Source organism: Tupaia chinensis, unplaced genomic scaffold (genome assembly GCF_000334495.1).
Source record: "Tupaia chinensis unplaced genomic scaffold, TupChi_1.0 Scaffold143836_1, whole genome shotgun sequence".
NCBI classification, from domain to species: domain Eukaryota; kingdom Metazoa; phylum Chordata; class Mammalia; order Scandentia; family Tupaiidae; genus Tupaia; species Tupaia belangeri.
The window spans coordinates 912,977-920,100 of NW_006203686.1; the positions used below are offsets into that span (position 1 = coordinate 912,977).

General features: G+C 42.0%; 1 long non-coding RNA gene across 1 annotated transcript in view; it reads left to right on the forward strand.

The window, feature by feature from the left end:
- The window catches only part of LOC106733478 (uncharacterized), a 62,244-nt gene that overhangs the window by 241 nt on the left and 54,879 nt on the right, over positions 1–7,124 (forward strand). The window lies entirely within an intron of this gene.

Below are 7,124 nucleotides of genomic sequence, written 5' to 3' on the forward strand. Positions count from 1 at the left end.
GTGGACAGCTTCTACAAGGCCGCTCCAAGTTAGATGAGTTAGATGAAGGCACGCACGCTAGAAATGTCCAAATTTTAATCACAACGTACTATTATAAATTTAATGCGGGCTTTTTTTTTCCTTTGGTTTGTTTTCTTGACCTCTCTTTTTGCATTTAAGTGAAAATAGATACAAAAAGAACAGTTCAAGAACAGGTTGTTTTCAAAGCGTTGGATTCATCTGAACATTGATTTTCTTCAAGCTAGATGGTCAACTTGTCAATCTCCTGCTTTAGGTGTGGTAATTCTCTGCTGTGAAGGGGCTGTCTTGTTCATTGCAGGATGTTAACAGTAGTTAGCTGATGGTACCCTGCACACATGCACACGCACACACAAAACCCACCACCGCCACCACCATCACCACCCATCCTCAGCAGTTGTGACAACCAAAAATGCCTCCATGGATTGCCAAATGTCACCAAGGGGGGCAAAAGGACTTCAGGTTGAAACCATTGGGCTATAACATTTTAAACCTTGAGCTGCATGTCTTGGGCTTTTTAACCTCTCAAATTAGATAAATATTTGCAGTTTTATGCTCAAGACATTTACTGTTTATTAGAGAAGTTGAGTAGTGATCTATTTGGCATTCAGGTTTTTTATCCCTGTGATCTTTCAGGCATGTAAATCATCTTAAAACCAGAAAATTTAGGTTCTATTGTATTTGCATGATAAGATCATTGGTGTTATCATCTTTCTGTATTACCTTTTTTCAATTAAAAATAAAGAGAACATAAAATTAATGTTTAGTACCTTCGGTGCCTCTGGCTAAATTTTCATGTGAAGAAAACAAGCCCTTTAAAGGTGTGATTGGAATACAGATCATAGGTTACCATAGAAACCAGAGGCAAAAGCTTGCACCAAGGAAGAGAAGAACCTCAGGTCTCCTCAGTTTTATCTTTCATCAGATTTAGTTACTCTCTGAAAAGGTTTTTCTATTTTAATAAATGAGACAAAGGAATTCTTTTTCTGTGAAATTATGATGCAGCTGACTGAGATAACACTGTTAATATTAAAAACAAGTATTTCCAGAATTTGTAGGCCTGCTACATCGCAATGCAACTGCGTTCCTATAGAAAATCCAATTCAGTAATTTCTTTCCTTTTTTTTTTTTTTTTGGTCTCCTTTTAGTTTACCCAGCACCTTACATTTTTAGAGTATGTGCTTCTGATTCTTTTAAAACACACACACACACAGGGAATTGGTGAATAAGCAATTGAAGCTCTGGAGTTTAGAAAATTGTTAACATTAGCTATTGTGCATGTCATGTAGCTGTTTAGATTACAAACTAATGAACTTGGGAACATATGTTAAGGATTCAGTTTATGCTAAATTTAATTAGCTTTTACCATTACACTCATGAGAAAAAGGCAGCCTGTCTCTCCTAATGAAATGCATACATTTTCAATAAACATAGCTGGACTTCCTGGGTTATAAACTGAATTTTATTGTCATTTTAAATTGTTTGCATAACTCGCTCCAGTGAAACATAGCCTGCAGTGTTCTGTTTTTGTTTTTGTTTTTTTGCTTTTTTTTCCTCTTAAATTTATTTCTTGACATTAGTTCACTGTGCATCATTACAGTATACAAAACGAGATTTTCCATCCAGAATACGTTGCTTATTGACTCAATCAAGGATATTACCATACATGTTATCATCAACAAGTAACTTTCCATTTCTTGTTTCTTATAGCCTGCAGTGTTAAACTATTTATCAATAAGATCATTTATTCTGTGGTTACAGATTTTTGCTAAAGGACGGGCCGTAGACTTGTTGCAATGTGATGTCCTTGTCCCTTACATCAATAGTCAGTCTACAAAAACTTCCATCTGTCTTCAGTCTTTCAAATCATGGTTTATTGTGTCAACGGAGACATCTTCAGTGGATCCTTCATAGGTCTCATCTCACTCCCAGGCTGACATGGCTCCCCTTTCCCTGCCTCTCACATCACCCACCACAGCCTGGCGTCTTCCTCTGTCCCTCATCCTTTCTTTTTGTTTTGTTTTGTTTGTAGAGAGGTTTTTGATATAGGGCGTGTGGACTCGTAGGAGAGACAGAGGGAAGCAGAGAGACAGAAAGCAAGAAATCACCCATTCCCCTCAGGAGATGGCCATGCTGCATTCCCTTCTCCTCCATTCTCCTCTCAGGACTTTTGGCATGCATACTTGCATGGCTTCAGTTTTAAGCTGCCAGATCCAGGACTCAAACCACACTCAACAACATGGTAGTCCAGCAATGTAACCGTTATGCCATCTGCTGATCCCCTTTCTTTTAAATAGTAAAAAATAAGATTAAGATCTCAAATTTAAAAATGTAGAACAATATGAATGAAGCAAAAATGTGGTGACAGTATAATGTCACTCAGATACCTTTGCTTGGATCAGTTCTTGTTCAAGGCTACTAAATTAACCCAAATCCTTTGAAAGGAAATTCATCTCTATGGGTCAGTTCTGGGTGAAGAACTGATACGCTGTAGTTTCTTTATTAAATCTCATCTATAAATTGCAAGCAAAAGGCCAGACAGTCAATATTACATATGAAACAGCCTGGCTTTTTTTCCCCCTTAAATATATGAGAAGTCTTCCAGAACTTCACAGGAAACACAGATGAAAAAACTATGCACGGGGGACCAGCAGTTGGCATAATGGCTATTGACGTCACTGGACTCCCATGTAGTCGACTGTGGTTTGAGTCCCAGACCTGGTGGCTCAAACTCACGCCAGCTGCATGTGCGTGCGTGCCCAAGATCCCAAGAGGAGAATGGAGGAGAAGGGATTGAGACGTGGCCATCCCCCCCAGGGGGTGATTTCTGCTTTCTGTTTCTCTTTCTCTCTCTGTCTTTCTGGCGAGCACATGTGTCCTATAGCAAAAAACCTCTCAAAAAAAAAAAAAAAACTATGCATGGATTTCGGTATTATTTGTACCAAAATAAGTGTATACTTTAATTCTATTTTCGCATAAACTTTTTAAATTACTCTCATATTTATCATATTTAGTCAAAGAAAAAAATTCCTCTCATATTTATCATATTTAGTCAAAGAAAAATATTGAAATCTACATATTCACTTCATCTTTCTCCCTCCCTGACTCTCCCCTATTTTTTTTTAACATTTATTTATTTATCTATTTATTTGTTATGATTTTCAGGACACCAGGTATGGGACTTGAACTATGGTCAGCCATGTGGGAATCCAATACCTCAACCACCATGCCACCTGCTGGCTCTGTCTTCTCCCTATTATTATAACTGGACCCTTCACACAGTGAAGGACTTTGTGATAGGACTTTCTTTGTTTAAATCAGTGCTTCACAATAGGGGCAAGGGAGCACTTTGGTCCCCAGAGGATGTTTGGCAATTTCTGGAGATGCTTTTGGTGTCACTATGTTGGGGAAGGGGAGTAAAGGGGAAAAGGTGCTACTGGCATCTAGTGGCCAGAGGCCCAGGCACTTGATAAACACACTGCAGTATACACAGTACAGCCCCTCAACAGTTATCCATCCAAAATGTCACTAATGAGCTGCTGGAGAAATCTTGCTCTAAACAAGCGTGAAGCCCAGCTGGAAAAAGACTGATTTGTTTTTCTTTAAGACCACATACTGTTAGGGCAAGCTGCCTCTTTCTGTGGATTAGGGTGCCTCAGCAGGGCCACAGGCTTAGAGGTGCACTTTCCCTTTAATGGTGGCTTGCAATCCACCTGAGCCTTTACTACCACTGCCTGCATTACAGTATAAATCCAGGCAGACACTCCCAGAGCAATGCCAAAGACTGAATCAGGGATGTGGAATTCCATTCCCTGTTCCTACACGCTGAGAAACAGAAAGAAAAGGACTTCTCAGTTCCCTGTTTCATCTTCCTCTCTAAGTACTATAAAAGCATAGCTGGGAACCTGAGCAAACATTTGTTTATTATGAAGCATCGGACTTGACAAGAAGGCAGCCTGGCATTGCCACTAGCTAGGAATGTTTGTCCAAGATAAGTGGATGAAAACAATCTTTTTTTGGGGGGGGGGCAAGATTTTTGCCATAGGGTAAGTGCGCTCACCAGAGAGAGACAAGGAGAGACAGTGAAAAATCACTTCCCCTGAGGGATGGTCACACTGCAATCCCTTTCCCCTCCGTTTTTCTGGGACCTTGGGCACACACACACACACACCCACACACACACACTCGCACCTAGCATGATTTTAAAGCCACCAGGTCCAGGACTCAAATAATGGCCATGTGGGAGTCCAGTGCATTAGCCACCATGCCACCTGCTGGCCCAGGATAAAAACAATCTTGTAGTCTGTCTCAATAGCTCCTATGAAAGAGTTAATATCAGTTCTTTGGTTAAAAGTCTTCTGTCTATCCTTTAATAATTTTTCAATGAGAAAACTGATTTTGTTCTTACAGACCACTTCTCTTCAACACTTTTTGAACTGCATTGGAAGAAGAGTAGGGAAACAGCACATCTTCGTGGGTGAGGGACAAGCTTGGTTGTTAGATGGTAATGGGTTAAAGTCCTAATTTCACCTCCACTTTTTAGCCTTGTGAGTTTGAGCAAAGTCCTTCATCTCTCTAAGACTTAATCTTTCATCTGAAAACCAGGCATAGTGCCAACCTCCCTGGGTTGTTCAGAGGATTATATAAGAAAGTGTATGTAAAGCTCTTAACCAATTCATGAAAGTGTGTCCTCAAGAAGTCAACTTTTTTTTTGAACCAGCAGATGGCGGAATGGTTACATCACTGGACTCCTACTGCTAACTGGAGTTTGGGTCCTGGACCTGGCAGCCTCAAATGCATGGCAGGTGCATGTGGGTGCGTGCCCAAAGTCCCAAGGGGAGAATGGAGAAGAAGGGATTTCAGTATGGCCATTCCCCCCGGGGGGTGATTTCTCACTTTCTGTCTTCTCTGTCTCTCTAGCAAGCGCATGTGCCCTAAAAGCAAAACAACTCTGCAGACCAAAAAAAAAACAAAAACAAAAAACAGCAGTATCACCAACAGGATCATTAAAGAAGGGGCAAGACAAAAGCCATTCACCCTATCGGGGAGGTCAGAGGGCAGAGATGGCTGTAAGAGGGCAGAGAAGCCTGAACGGTGTTGCTATGTTTGCACAAGGAATTTACTCTCAGCTTCCTGGCAATTCAGAGAAACTTAAAATATTATAGACTATGTAACTCCCATTATCTAATAAAAGAAAATGTTTCCAGTGTGTCAGGAAAGACTAATATTCTTAGCAATCAACTCTGACAGAGCCGATTTACGTATCCTTTCGTGTAAGGGATATTGAATTTCTTAAAGGATTTTTTTTTTAATAAAGATTTTTACTGGAGATAAAAACATTTTCTCATGAGAGTATTTATGATAGCAACCTCCAGACTGCAGAAACCATCAGATTATGATTCTGCTAAAGCATTTTTCTGAGAAGGTACAAATAATGGGGTTTTTAGTGAGCGAAGGGGGTAGCGGGAAGCCTCTCCTTGCGTGGTCTCAGGATTTCCATGGTGGGAGTGACGTCCTTGCAAGGTCTGCATCCCCTAGTCTCTGAGGTTGCCTCTCCCCTCGCAGCTCAAGCAGAGCTTATTAACCTGGGGTCCCAGATGCCTGGCAGATTGATGAGTCGACATTGAGGAGTTCTTGCCTCTGCCTGCTTAGATTCACCCCGCTAAATGCTAGACATGTGGGGTTGAACTTTAAACCAACACTGGAGAGCAAAAGCTGGCCTCTCAAGTTGTGTTGGCAAGAGAACGGTAAGAGATATTTGAGTGTTGAGGGTCTTCCTCCTCTTCCTCGTTTCCTTCCTCTTCCTCCTCACTTTACATTTTGGTTAAGGTGAAGGAGAGCTCCTGATGTCTATGTGGGGGCACTGTGGGAGTCTAACAATAGTAGCCCCAAGGAGCCATGTAAAATCTGCTCAAGGGTGTGCTAACTGCTGAGAGGAAGAAGCCAGGAGCGCTGAGGCTGGAAGAGGCCACTTGGGGCAGGAAGATTTTTGAGGACAGTTGCCACCTGTCTGCTGGCCGGATGGACTCAAAGGTACTGCAAGTGGTTCCTGGGAGCATGGGAAGGAGATTCATGTGGCAAATGGAGGTGGGCCTGGCTTCTCTGTAGTCCCCTTCTGGGTAGGGGATGCTGAAAAACCCAGCTGATGGGAGAAAGCAGGGGACACAGACTTTGTGTCCAGGGACTGAAAAAACTGAGGACCTAAAAGATGTAGTAACTATTGAAATGGAAGTTTAAAAATCCCACCCACTGCACAAACCTGTGTTTGACCCTGTATGCATGTATGTATGTATGTATGTATTTACTTACTTACTTTACAACGCGCTATTCTGAGAGCGAGCGAGAGAGCACCCCCGATGGGGTATGGTCACGCCACAATCCTTTTCCTCCATTTCTCCATCTTGTCAGGATCCTGGGAGCACAAACACATTATTCTAGTCGCTTGGGGCCAGAGATTTGAAACCTGGTCAGCCATGTGGGTTCTGGCTCCCTATGCACAGAGCTTAACCACTGAGCTACAAGGCTGTCCTGACCTTATATTTCTTAAAGTTGTTGTTTACTGATCATCTCAAAGACACCGACACATCTTTTTGAATTGTCAGAGAACACGTGTGCTTACCAGAGAGAGAGAATGAGAGTGGGGAGGGTGAAAGCACCCCCTCAATAAGGTGTGGTCACATTGCAATTTCTTCTCCATTTCTCCGTCCTGTCAGGACTTAGGGCACTCCTGCACGTGTGCCCGGGGTGTTTCTGAACCATCCAGGCCAGAATTCTATCCACAGTCCACCAGATAGATCTGACTCTCTTAACCACTAGACTATGGGGGCTGGTCTGTAGTGATACATTTCAAACAGCAATTAAAAACTAAGATTTGGAGCCGGCAGGTGGCATGGTGGTTAAGATGCTGGATTCCCACATGGCCAGCCACTGTTCGAGTCCAAGACCTGCCAGTTTGCTTTCTTACTTTTCCTCTCTCTCTGTCTCTCTCTGGTCAAATCGAAAACAATAATAATAATTAATTAATTCTTAAAACTAAGGGTGAGGATAGTGTCTCTGCCTTCAAAAATATGCAGTCTAATTGAGCAGTTAAGAATTGCCACCATAAG